The sequence below is a fragment of the Tamandua tetradactyla genome, chromosome 5 (genome assembly GCF_023851605.1).
Source record: "Tamandua tetradactyla isolate mTamTet1 chromosome 5, mTamTet1.pri, whole genome shotgun sequence".
Lineage (NCBI taxonomy): Eukaryota > Metazoa > Chordata > Mammalia > Pilosa > Myrmecophagidae > Tamandua > Tamandua tetradactyla.
Genome location: NC_135331.1, coordinates 157,289,542 through 157,304,026, shown reverse-complemented (window position 1 = coordinate 157,304,026; position 14,485 = coordinate 157,289,542). Strand labels below are relative to the sequence as shown.

Genomic DNA, 14,485 nt, shown 5'->3' with positions numbered 1-14,485 from the left:
ATAACGACCCATAATGACTTTACCAGAGGTCTTTATTTTTTCATGCTGCTTTGACCAGTTGTCCAGTGATTTTTCCTTTGGGTCTGAAGAATTCCCTTTAACATTACTTTAGAACAGGTCTAATTATAATGAACTCCCTCAGCTTTTGTTTATCTGGGAAAGTTTTATTCTTTCCCTTATTTTTGAAAGACAATCTTTCTAGAATTAAATTCTTGATTAGCAATTGCTTTTTTTTATTTCAGCACTGTCTTCTTGCCTCCAAGGTTTCTGATGAGAAATTGACACTTACTCTTATTTGGATTCCTTATACATAATTACTTATTTTCTCTAGCAGCTTTCAGAACTCTCTCCTTGTCCTTTGGTTTCCACAGTTGATTATGATGTGTCTGCATCTGGTTCTCTTTGAGTTTATCCTATTTGAGATTCACTGAGATTCCTGAATATGTAAATTCATATATTTCAATGAATTTCGAAAGTTTTCTGCCATTCTTTCTTTGAATATTCCTTCCTTCCCTATCTCTTTTTTCTTCTCCTTCTGGAACTCCCATAGTGTGTGTATTGGTATGCTCGACAGTGACCCATAGTCTTTTAGACTCTGTTCATTCTTTTCTTTACCTTCTTTCTTTCTGCCCCTCAGCCTGAATCATTTCAATTGTCCTGTCTTCAAGATCATGGATCTTTCTTGTGCACCCTCCAATTTGCTATTGAAATCATCTAGGGAATTTTTCATATCAGTTTTTGTGGGCATCAACTCCAGTATTTGTTTGGTTCCTATTGAGAATCTCAAAGAGATTCCCTTATTGTTCATTTACTCTTTTCATTATATCCTTTAGTTCTTTCTCTGAGCTTTCCTGTATTTTTTTGAAGATCACATAAAAATCCTTAAAAAGCTCAGATGTGGCATCTCTCTCTCTCTCTGCCAACATAGCAAGCAAACTCACTGCCCTCCCCCTCTGTACGTGGGACATGACTCCCAGAGGTGTGGACCTTCCTGGCAACAGGGGGACAGAAATCCTAGAATGGGCTGGAACTCAGCATCAAGGGATTGAGAAAATCTTCTCGACCAAAAGGGGGAAGAGCGAAATGAGGCAAAATAAAGTGTCAGTGGCTGAGAGATTCCAAACAGAGTCGAGAGGTTATCCAGGAAGTTATTCTTATGCATTAAATAGGTATCACCTTGTTAGTCAAGATGTAATGGAGAGGCTGGAGGGAACTGCCTGAAAATGTGGAGCTGTGCTCCGGGTGGCCATGTCCTTGAAGATAAATGTATGATGATATGGCTGTCACAGTGTGACTGTGTGGTTGTGAGAGCCTTGTGCCTGATGCTCCTTTTGTCTACCTTATCGACAGACAAGTAAAACATATGGATTAGAAATAAATAATAGGGGGAACAAATGTTAAAATAAATTTAGTAGATTGAAATGCTGGTGATCGGTGAAGGGGAGGGGTAAGGGGTATGGTATGTATGAACTTTTTTCTGTCTTCTTTTTATTGCTTTTTCTGAATTGATGCAGATGTTCTAAGAAATGATCATGATGATGAATATACACCTATGTGATGATAGTGTGAGTTATTAATTATTTAACAAGAATGGAATGATCATATCATAAGAAAGTTTGTGTTTGTATGTGGTTATATATCATAAATAAAAATAAATTAATTTAAAAAAAGAAAGGGAGGGGTAAGGGGTACGGTATGTATGAATTTTTTTTCTGCTCTTTTTATTTCTTTTTCTGAATTGATGCAAATGTTCTAAGAAATCATCGTGATGATGAATATGCAACTATGTGATGATATTGTGAATTATTGATTATATATGTAGAACAGAATGATCATATGTTAAGAATGTTTGAGTTTCTTTGTTATCATTTTTTTTAATTTAAAAATTAATTTAAAAATTTTTTAAAACTCCTTAAGAAAATCACACAAAAATCCTTAACAAAATATTAGTAAATTGAATCTAGCCACACATATAAAGGATATATCATTAACAATTGCAGTTTATCTTGGATATGCAAAATTAGCTCAACATTAGAAAGTCAATCACTGTAATTCACCCTTATCAATAAATTAATAATTTAAAATTACATGATATTCTCAATCAATAAGAAAAAATATTTAACAAAACGATGTAATTTTATGATAAAAACTCTCAACAAACTAGAAACAGAAGGAAATTTCCTAAACCTGATAAATGGCACTTACACAGACTTACAGTTTACATCATTCTTAATGGTAAAGGACCAGATGGATTCTTACTAGGATCAGGAACAAGCTATAAATTTCTGTTCTCACCTCTCCAACTCACATTGTACTAGAGTTCCTAGGCAGTACAATAAATCAAGAGAACAAAAATTCATATAGATTGGAAAATAAGAAGTAAAATTATCCTTATTCACAGACATCATGATTGTATAAAAATCCCAAAATAGTCGCAAAAAGTATTAAAACTAATATATGAGTTTAGAAGGTTGCAAGATATAAGGTCAATATTCAAAAAGCTGTTGCACTAATATATACTAGCAATGAGATATTGAATTAACTTTCAAACGTTATTTAATATGGCAACAAAAATCATGGAATTAATTACTTTCACAGTGTTCACTCAATTGTACACTTAGAAATGATTAAAATGGCAAATCTTGTGATACAGAAATGTCTCCAAAATAAAAAAAATCACGGAACACTTGAGAGTAAATCCAACAAAATATGTGCAAGATTTATTCTGAAAACTGCAAAACATTGAAGGAGAAATTCAAGACATAAATAAAAGGAGAGGTATATTGTGTTCATTAATCAAAAGATGCAGTATTGTTAAGTTGTCAAGTCTTCTGCATTTGATCTGTAGATCCAATACAGTCTGAACCAAAACCAACCAAAATCCCAGCAGGATTTTTGTAGAAATATACAAGCTGACTCTAAACAGAGTCCACAGAACCGGTAAAAATTTTTTGAAAAATAAGAACTAAGTTGTAAGACTTATACTACCTGTTCTCATACAGTCACAATAATCAAGACATTGTGACATAGATAAAACGGAAGACAACAGAAATTCCAGAAATAGGTCCATAAATATATACCCAATTGATTTTTAACAAAGTTGCATGGAAATTCAATAGGGAATGGATAATTTTCTACACACAGTGCTGGAAAAAAATTATTGATATTCGTACACATAAAAAAGTATTCCTTATCTTACATCGTATACAAAAGTGAACTCAAATGAATCATAGAAAAGAAGAATAAATAAATAATAAGGAGGATAAAGGGTAAAAATTGAGTAGATTGCAATACTAGTGGTCAATGAGAAGGAAGGGTAAGGGGTATGGGATGAATGGGGTTTTTCTTTTCTACTTTTTATTTCTTTTCTGTAGCAATGCAAATGTTCTAAAAATGATCATGGTGATGAGTACACATCTACGTAATGATACTGTGAGCCATTGATTGTATACTTTGGACGGATTGTATGGTGCATGAAGATATCTTAATAAAACATTTAAAGCAATACAATATAAAAAAATGGATCATAGATACAAATGTAAAACCGAAACTATGATGCTTCTAGAAGGCATAAGAGAAAATTTTTGTGACCGTAGGGTAAGCAAAAGCACAATGATATGATACCAAAAGCATGATCCATAAGAAGAAAAGATAATCAATTGGATTTCATCAAAATGAAAAATTTCTATTCTTTGAAGGACAAGGTTAATGCAAGCAAAAATGAGTCAAGAAGTAGAAGACACTATCTGCAAAATACCTATCTGATAAAGTACTTTCTGCCCAAAATATATAAAGAATTCTTACAATTCAATCATTAAAGATTTTAAAATTTAAGTTTAAAAAAATGGGCAAAATATTTAACCAAACACTTCGCCAAAGAGATACTGTTTTGGTTTGCAAAACCTGCCACAATCCAATATACCAAAATGGGTCGGCTTTTACAATGGAGATTTATTTATTTACAATTTAAAGTTCTTAGGCCATGAAATTATCCAACTTAAAGTATCAACAGGACAATACCTGGATTCTAAAGACAGGCTGCTGACATCCAGGACAACTCCGTCACATAAGAAGGCACATGGCCAGCATCTGCTGGTTTTTCACTCCTAGGTTTTGTTTCTTTCAGCTTCTGGTTCCAGTGGTTTCCTCTCTGAGCTCCAGGGGGTCCTCTCTTCGTTTCTCAGGGCTTTTCTCTATGAGCTTCTCCTAAGTTCCTCTTTTAGCTTCTGTGTGTTTTATATTCTTATAAAGGACTCCAGCAAGAGGACCATGACCCACCCTGCATAAAATTAAATCAAAATAATCTCATCAAAAGGTCCTACCCGCAATAGGTCTACATCCATTGAAATGGATCAAGGGCAGGCCACAGTGGCTCAGCAGGCAGAGTTCTCATCTGCCATGCCAGGAACCCGGGTTTGATTCCCGGTGCCTGCCCAGGTGAAAAACAAAAGAAATGGATCAAAAGAACATGACATTTTCTGGGGAAATAACAGCTTCGAACCATCACAGATACAAATAGCAAATAAGCACATGGGGAAATGCTCAATAAAATTATTCATTCAGGAAATACAAATTAAAATCACAATGAGGAAGCACTTATTAGAATACATAAAATCTAATTAAAGTAAAACAATACCAAGGGCAGGTAAGTACGTAGAGGAACTAGGACTTTCGTATACATTGCTACTGAGAATACAGAATGGTTCAGCCACTTTAGAAAAGTATTTCTTAAAAAGTTAAACATACACTTGCATAGTCATATGTATCCTAGGTATGTACCCAAAACAAATGAAAACATTTGTCCATAAAGCGCCATTATACAAATCTCTATAAGATTTGTATTCATAATTGCCAAAACCTGTAAATAATACAAGTATCTACCACCTAGTGCATAAATATTGTGCTACATTCATATAAAAAATACTTAAAAAGAAAAAGGGAATGTACTACCAATACATGAATGAGTCTCAAAAGCATTACTCTGAATGAAAGAAGCCAGACTCAAAAGGGAATATACTACTAGATTCCATTTACATGATATTATGAAGAAGTTTCAGAGCTAGAAAAAGGGAAAACTAACTAAAAAAATGGCAGAAAGAAACTGTTAAGATTGATAGAATCTGTTATACAACTATATATATTTGCCAAAACTCATCAAATTGTACATCTAAGGATGAGTTTTACTCTATGAAATTATATTTCAATAAGTTTGACTTCTTAAAAAAATGCATATCAAGAATGAGTACTATTGCATGATGTATGTGGAAAAAAACATTTAAAAATGAGCAGAGAGAGGGCGGGCAATGTTGGTGCAGTGACAGAGCTCTTGCCTGCTATGCCGGAGACCCAGGTTCAATTCTCGGTGCCTGACCATGCGAAAAAAAAAAAAAAATGAGCAGAGAGAAACAGTACTAGGAAAAAGGCAGAGAAAGATATGTATCTATTCACCATCAGTAGGGAAGCTTAGAGGAGCAGCCCCTTGGAGGGCAGTGCAGTGGTTCCACAGGAGGTAGGGGTGGGATTGCCATAGGATCCTGAAACCTCATTGCTTAGTATGTACCTAGAGAAACTGAGTGTGGGGACACAATGGACATTTGCACACTAGTGTTCCTGATACTCAAAGAATGGAAGTGGCCTGGGAGTACAACAACTAAGGACTGGAAGGGGGAACTATGGTGTATGCACACGATGGACTACTGAGCAGCCTGCTGCAAGAAGGAATGAGGTTGTGAGGCATGCAACTAGGTGTATGAACCTTAAGGACAGTATGTTGAATGAAATGTCAGGAACAAAAAGACAAATATTGCCATGCCTCAATCATATGGACTAACTATAATATAAAACTTTGGTAAACTAAAGTTGAGAGCATGGGCTATTAGGTTGGGGCCTATTGTAAAGGGTCCTAGATTGTAAGCTCTTACAGCAGTCACATCTATTCAGGAGGTGTAATGGTTAGGTCTAAATTCTGAGATACTGAGCTGTTTGAATGTAATATGGTCGTTCTCAGAAACTTTGGGTATTTATATGACACCTGAGACTCAGAGTTAGAGCTCTGATGCTATGAAAGTCAGCAGTACCCCATACAGGAACTGTTTAAAAAGTTGAAAAAGTGATCAGACTTTGACTAGAGATATGAATGAAGCTGATCTGGATAGGACTAAGGTAAATCAGACTACAGGGGAAAAGATGATATCATCCATATTTTAAAACTTCAACTTCTGTATGAGACTAAAGGGAGAGATGTTTATTGGGTGCAAAATTTTTATTTTGGTAGTACATTTCCTAATTTAATTTGTATGGTCAGTTTAGTCAAACACATAAATACATGGAGACGTGAATAGGGCATGAGATTTTGTTGGTTTGTCCAGGTTACTGTGATACCCCGATAAATCCCAGAGTAATTCGGGCAATGTATAAAGAAATATTTGCAAAGTCCCCTTGGGGAAATGGGGGAAAAGAAGAAAATAGTCAACATCCCCATTTGGAGAATTTCTGATATTCTTGCAAGCAGTGGAGACAATCAAATAAATAGGCTGAGGCCTCGATCTCGGGGTTCACCCCTATAAAACTTATTCCTGCAAAGGATAGGCTAAGCCTACTTAAAATTAGACCTAAGAGTCATTAGCAGAGAACCTCTTTTGTTGCTTAGATGTGGCCTCTCTCTCTAAGCCAACTCAGCAGGTGAACTCACTGCCCTCCGTCCTACGTGGGATATGAATCCCAGGGGTGTAAAGCTCCCTGGCAACGTGGAATAAAAACCCCAGGAAGAGCTGGGACCAACATCAAAGGATTGAGAAAGCTTTCTTGATCAAAACGGGGAAGAGAGAAATGAGAAAAAAATAAATTTTCAGCAGCTGAGAGATTTCAAATAAGTGGAGAAGTTATCCCGGAAGTTATTCCTATGCATTATATAGAATCCCTTTTTAGTTTAAGGTGTATTGGGGTGGGTGAAAGGAAGTACCTGAAACCACTGAGCTGTGTTCCAGTAGCCTTAATTCTTAAAACTGATTGTATAAAGATACAATATTACAATGTGACTGTGTGATTGCTCTTTTTATCCAGGGTATGGACAGATGAGTAAAAGAATATGAATTAAAAATAAATAAATAATGGGGAGACAAAGGGTAAAATAAATTGGGTAGATAGAAATACTAGTGGTCAATGAGAGGGAGGGGTAAGGTGTATGGTATGTATCAGATTTTTCTTTTTTCTTTTTATTTCTTTTTCTGGAGTGATGCAAATGTTCTATAAAATGATCATGGTGACAAATACACAACTATGCGATGATATTGTGAGCCAGTGATTGTACATCATGTATGAACTGTATGTGTGTGAAGATATCTCAATAAAAATACTTTTAAAAAAAACAAGTGCATCTGTATGTTTTTATGCTTACATAATCAAACATTTTAAATGACATTGCACAGACATGCAAGTTTTCTTCAGTTTCTATTTCTAAGAAGCCATATATCTAGAATGAAAATGCAAGAATAAATGTAAAACAAGCCACATACTGGAAACAAATGTCGGCAAATACATTCTGACAAAGAACTTGTGCCCAGAATCTATAAAGAATTTTTGTCACTCAATTATAAAAAGATATCATACAAAGATAAATATGGTATATAACATACATTTTAGTTTTTATATCAAGATACATAATATATATTAGATTTACATATCAAGATATATAAATATATATCTTAGATGTAGGTCATTTTGCCCAGCTGAAGTTGCCTAGAGTGAGAAAATTCTAGCAGAAAGCTTTTACTATATTGAGCAGATCTTAGCTTCAATCTCTTCCTTTACTAACAATAATTCATGATATCGCAAGTCATTCCAAGCTTCCTCCTGTCCTTATTCAAGAGCTATTAAGATAGCAATTATTAAACATTATTAAATTAAATAATAATACGAAATCCATTTGGGCCCCCATGCATCTCGTGCTACAATTAGGGAAAATCATTACCCACACTTCATTCATCCTGACCTACCCTAAACTTCCCATTTCTACTCCAATGCCTTGTATACAGGAGCTACTTGATCATTATTTGCACTCTTTTTTTAAACCATCAATCTTATTTGTGAAATGTCTGAGGAATTATACACTGAATAACAGAATGCGGAGAATGAAAACTTACAAACGTGTCTGTACTGAAACACACCCTCTTTCTTGAAGACATATGCAGTATCCTTAATTTATCTTAGTATAAAAAATCACATAACTGCCAGTGAAATTAAATTGTGTCCTTTCATCATCTTATAGACTGTGTGCAGGATGAGCGGGGTCATCACACACAGCTGTGTTGGTTGCATCCTAAGCAATGCGTGCGGCCAGAAGGTGCCTATGTGGTTTGAAATCCAGCCTTTATTCTGCTTGCAAACTCTTGTGTCAGGGCCAGTGGAAGGATCACCTTTCCCTAATGGTTCTCCTAAATGGAGACTTTTTAATAATTTGTGATCTCAGAGTACACACTTTTTTAACACACACAAATATACTATGAACCCTAGAAGTAGCCCTAAGAATCATTACCCTTTCTTTAAAATAAAAACCTCAGAATAAACACCCACATTAGGAATTGAATACTTCAATTCTTTCCATATATCACATATACAATATCTTCTACAAATATAGGTAGAAGAGAACATTAATTTTGCATAAAGAAGAAGTCTGACCTGATTTTGAAATTATCTGTTTCTCACTGAATTTCTGCAAACATGAACTAACAGACAAACAAACCTCTCTATGTATAAAATTCACTCCTTCGGGGAAAACCTGATGTAAGATTTCCCATTCTTTCCCAAGAACAGCCAAATTTTTGTTGCCCTCTCTGAGCTATAAAAAGCTGATCATTGTTTATAAAGCAAAGGAAGCCTGACAATTGTAGCCAAAAAAAACTGTATTAAAAATTTGCAGTCAGTGGCAATGACAGTACATTAGGTTTAGGGATACTGGATAAAAGTACCATAAATATATCCCACCTTTCTTATCCTGCCTTCAGCAACCATAACAATAACTTCTAAAATCTTTTCTTCCTGATGCATCTGTAAACAATTAACAACTCTTTGTTAAACTCTAATTGCTCTTCCTACACAGCTGTGCCACTGTACAGCTCAAGAAAGAGAGCCCAAGTGTTAAGACAGTTATTAAAAAAATAATACCACAACATACTGAAGGGCTTGTGGAGTTCAAGAAAAACAATTCCCGCTGTCCAACATCTTTTCAGAAAACCAAATCATAGGCCATACGTTAAAACACTGAATTTCTCCACCCCCTTTATTTGGATGTAAATCCACAACGGGAGACGCGAGGACGTAGAGGTTAAAAACAGCCTCTTGACTTAGACTGCATGGGTTTGACTCCTGGCTTTTCACTGACTGTGTGACTGAGGTATGTTCCTCACCTTCTCTGTGCCTCAGTGTCCTCATCTGTAAAACGGGGATAGTTATAGTTCATACTATTGTGAGGATCACGTGACTTAATACCTATAAAGAGTTTAGAAACATGCCTTGCATATATGAACTGCTCAATGTGTATTAGTGTTTCAGTTTCCTATGCTGCAGAAGCAAATACCATGCAAAGGGATAGCTTAAGCAAGAGGAATTTAATGGTTCACGATTTTGAGGTGAGAATAAATGTCCAACTCAAGGCATCATAAAGACGATGCTTTCTCCCCAAAGACTGTGACATTCTGGGACTGACTGCTGGGGACCCTTGGTCCTTAGCTTGTCACATGGCAGGATCTCCTGGTCTGTCCCTTCTCTTTTGGGTTCCCTTGATGGTCAGCTTCTGGCTGCTCCCTCTGTGGCTTTCTCTCTGTCTGAATTTCATTCTGCTTATATAGGACTCTAGTAATAGAATTAGGACCCATCCGGAGACACACCTTAATTGAAGTAACCTCATCAAAATGTCCTAGTTACAATGGATCAGGTTTAAGAACATGTTTTTCTGGGGTACATAAGCTCTAAACCACCACAATTAAATAATGTATTTTTAGATATTGCTGAGTACTTTCCCTTTACCAATTTTGTTTTTAATTACTTTTTGCTGCTTTTCAAAATTTTACTTTTCAAAATTTTAAGCTCACACCTGCAATCTACCCACATCCGCAGAGACTAGTGATCAAGTCCACACAAATTATCTGTTAGTGCTTCAACATCACCCTATCTAAAACAAAGGAAAAGAGTTTTCTTCTGGGAAACAGTTGCAAAGTGCTGAAGATAATCATTGGAATGCCCAAAGTCAGTTCTAAACCTCATAACTTTTCACCCTTCAAAGTGACACAATACAGAATGACAATATTCCCATCCCCTTCTACTTGAGAAACTACAAAAACTGTTTGTCCCAGAAATATCTTGACATGTTGGAAATTTTTCAGCTGCAGGAAATGAAATGTTCTACAGTGAGGGACTGAGATAGCTACAAATTTGACATGAAGCTACTTGACTTAGTATATAAGAGAAATATTCTTCAGGATAAAAGGTCGGAGATGAAACAGCCCCCATATATTTTAACCTACATTTGGTCTCTTTCTGCATGTCTCCACAATCGTACCACTAATTCAGCAACTCTCGTGACCAACAAAATGGTCTCCAACTGTATCGGTTAAGGTACTTTTATGTGCTAACAGCTGAACCCTTGACCAACAGTGCGTTACTAATAAAAGCAATTCATTGTTTGTAAAAAGGTTATAACAGGTGGTTCACTCCTTCTTCACTTTCTGCCATCCTCAGCACGTTGGCATTTATATCCTTACAGTCATAAAGTGGCTGCTTCAGCTCCAGATCATGAGCCCACACAGCATATTCTAAAGCAGGAGGGAAGGAAAGGGGCCTCTCCTGGGCATTTCTCTTTGTTTTCCAGAAGCATCTCACCCCAGCCCTGTAGACTTGACCTTATTTCTCATTGGCCAGAACCGATCACATGACCACTCCCAGCTGCAAAGAGACATGGGGAGGTATGTATCTGGTATTCCCAGCCTTTGGCAACAAAAGCATGTACCAGAGGTGCCTATAATATTCTTTCCCTGATTTTCCTTCTGAAAAACTCCTAATCATCCTTTAAAACACAGCTCATCAGTCACTTCCTTGGTAAACCTCCTCTCACTTGGCCCTGGCCTGTGTTATATGTTCATTCCTTTGTGGTCTGACAGCACATTGCACATTTATACATGAATATGTCTCATTTTGCATTGTGATTATCATCAATACCTGCTTCTCCTCTACAGAGGTAACTTCTGAAATGGGAAATGCACATCTTAACTCCCATATCTGAAATGCTTATGGCAGTATTGTTGAAAAATGATTATATCTAATTATTTAAGCTAGCATGATGAAACTGTTCCCAAACGATCATACAGTGTGCTGCATAAGGCAGTGTATAAAATCACCAAATAATTCCCTGAAAGAAACCAAAGGTAAAGGTAAATGGATTGCACTGATCATCACCTAGGTGAATAGAATCACTCTTTCTTAGCGGGATTTTGTCTGGAATAACACAAAAGAGAACAGACTATCCAGCATCAGCCAAGGCTCTATACTAGGAACAGGCCTTTTCACAACTTCAGAATGTGGCCTGCGTGGCCCTTATAATCCCTGGGTGCATAATACAAGCTTATCCTGATGCCTTGGAGAAGAAATATGAAACACCCTTCTAGAGGCCTAAAGCAATGACCAGTATCACAAAGCACCCATCACTCCTTCCAGGTCCACAGCAAGAGCTACGCAAGATAAACCTTGAACATCTTGTCCTACCAGATAGCACAGAAGCTAGAAAAGACACCCAGGTCATGTGAAACAAGTCCAGATTCAGTTTGAAGAGACTCACCGGCAAAGATGGGAACAACTTGAGCAACAGTTAAGATAGTAATCACAGAGGTTATTCTTATGCATTGTATAGACATCCCTTTCTAGTTCGTGGTTTGCTGGAGTGGCTGGAGGAAAGTACCTGAAACTGCTGAGATGTGTTCCAGCAGCCTTGATTCTTGAACAAAACTGTGTGACTATACAGCTTTTACAATGTGACTGCATGATTGTGAAAACCTTGTGTCTGATACTCCTTTTATCTAGGGTATGGACAGATGAGTGAAAAAAAATATGGATAAAAATAAATAAATAATAGGGGGATAAGGGGAGAGTGAGATACTAGTGGTCACTGAGAGGACGGGTAAGGTGTGGGATGTATGAGGTTTTTTTTCTTTTTTCTTTTAATTTCTTTTTCTGGAGTGATGCAAATGTTCTAAAAATGATCACGGTGATGAATATGTGATGATATTGTGAGCCATTGATTGTATACCATGTATGGACTATATGTGTGTGAAGATTTGTCAATAAAAATATTTTTAGAAAAGAAATACACTACACAAAAAGTGGACCTCAAGTTAAATCATGGGCTTTAGTTAGCACAATTACAAAATATGCTCTCATCAATTGTAACAAATGCTCCACACTAATGCGAGGTGTTGATGGTGAGGTGGTTTATGGGAATTTTGTATTTTAGTCATGATTGTTTTGTAAACCCAAAACTTCTCTAATAAAGTGGGAAAAAAGACAACTACAATGGATATAAACACCTTAAATATATTTAGGACTACAAATTCCTAATGATGCCTTAAATTGGTCACCTTTTTAGGATGCTAGGGTATCCTATTACTGATTATTTTGAAAATTGGTTGGGAAAGAATCAAGTATTCATCCTGTCTTTTTATATAGCTGTACCCAAGTACCAAATAGTAGATGATGGGAAGTTTCTTGTTATAGAAATATAGTTAATAAGGACTGATAGGGTTAGAATATCATCATTTTGCAACCCATAATGAGTTAATGGACCCAGGCATTAATTATTCACAGCTGCTGATTTTATAAAAATAAAAACTGTGCTTGCTGCCAATCCATAACTTAATCTCTGCCTCAGTCACATGCCATCTTTCTCCTGCTATGTCCTACTCCTGACTGTATCCAAATTTCCTTTGCTTATAAGGACTCCAGTCATATTGGATGAAAGTCTGATTCATTTTGGCTTCATCTTAACTATTAACATCTTCAAAGATCCTATTTATGGGTGAATGGGTTCACATTCAGAGGACTAGGGTTAGGGTTTGAACAGGTCTTTGTAGAGGACTTGATTCAATCTTTAACAGGTAAAAATCAACATAAGCTGCCATACTTATCAATTCCACATCATGGCCTAACATCCAGGGAATTTGTCTGAGTAGTCAGCCTTCCTCCAGAGACCTAACAGAAACCAGATCAAGAGTTATGGCAACACTTCAATTTCTGCTAGAATTTTTCTCTCTGTCCAACATATTCTAACCCTCAGAAAAGTCCAACCAGGCCTAAAAGTTGTTCTGCCTAGAAGAAAATAATTCTGTATGAAGAAGGATAAAAAAAATTTTTTTTACAAATGGTGGTGCTTAATTTCCCATCCAAATCTAATGAACGTGTCATAGCTTAGGACAATCACCGTCTTTCTGACTTTGCTTAAGGCACCTTATCCCATGCAGAGAATGAATGTGTGCAGAGAAAACATACAAGGCTGCAAACAGTCAACGTGAACCCCTCTGTGTACCATCTGCATTAATAGGAAGAGACACTGGAAACTCCTTGCCATGAGCAGCAACAGAGCTTACCCTCCGGCCCCAACGATCCCCTAATAGCCAACACACATGTACTCTCTACCTGGATTTCCTGCCAACATCACATTCAAGTGTTCGGCCAGCACAAGCAGGGCATTCTGTTCACAGGTGGTTTGGTTTTTCCAGTTCCAATTTTTCTAGGCACCTAAACAAATCACAGCACTCTTTCTTTCTCTCTTCCCCCTCCTTCTCCCATCAGTTTGCCAATAAGATAAAAAAAAAAAAAATGTAGTTTAATTGACCATGATTTTGCCACCTTAAATGAGCTTTACATTTTCAGGCACCCATCCCCTTACTTTATGAGAGCTTACTGTACTCCCATATCTCATATTCAAATATATAGTAAGCCAGCATAATTTTTGGCTCCAGGCCAGACCACTGAAGCCTGTCCGATCCGCCTACACTGCACTTTACCTTTTCACAATTGCTGAAATGTTGGAAGTGGATTTTTGGTTTTTGTTTTGTTTTGTTTTTTTGCAAAACAGCTCTGCACAAGTTTGTGTACGGACTTGCACAAGTCTGTACATTAATTGCTATAACTTCTGCTTCTAGACAAATTCATTTCTATATTTTTCTTACTATCATTTATTGATGCAAAAGGTCCTAGGTCTTTAATTCATCAGACAGACATAACAAGTTACATAAATTACATATTCCCCCTTCTTAAGACCATTGAGTTTCCACAAAATTCAATCATCTGTACCTCTGATTTTCTCCAAACTCCTAATTCAAAGTAATCCCACCAAAGAATTCAGAATTCAGCTTGAAGAGACTTACTGGCCCAAGACAGGGACAACTTGAGCAACAGTTAAGATAAGAGCGTGCAGAGGTTATTCTTATGTGTTATCGCT

General features: G+C 36.5%; 1 long non-coding RNA gene across 1 annotated transcript in view; it reads right to left on the bottom strand.

Annotated features, from left to right (window-relative positions):
• The window catches only part of LOC143682836 (uncharacterized), a 68,171-nt gene that overhangs the window by 30,909 nt on the left and 22,777 nt on the right, over positions 1–14,485 (bottom strand). Inside the window, exon 2 of the long non-coding RNA XR_013175312.1 lies at positions 4,021–4,279. This is a non-coding gene — a long non-coding RNA (uncharacterized LOC143682836). The remainder of the gene's footprint in view (positions 1–4,020; positions 4,280–14,485) is intronic.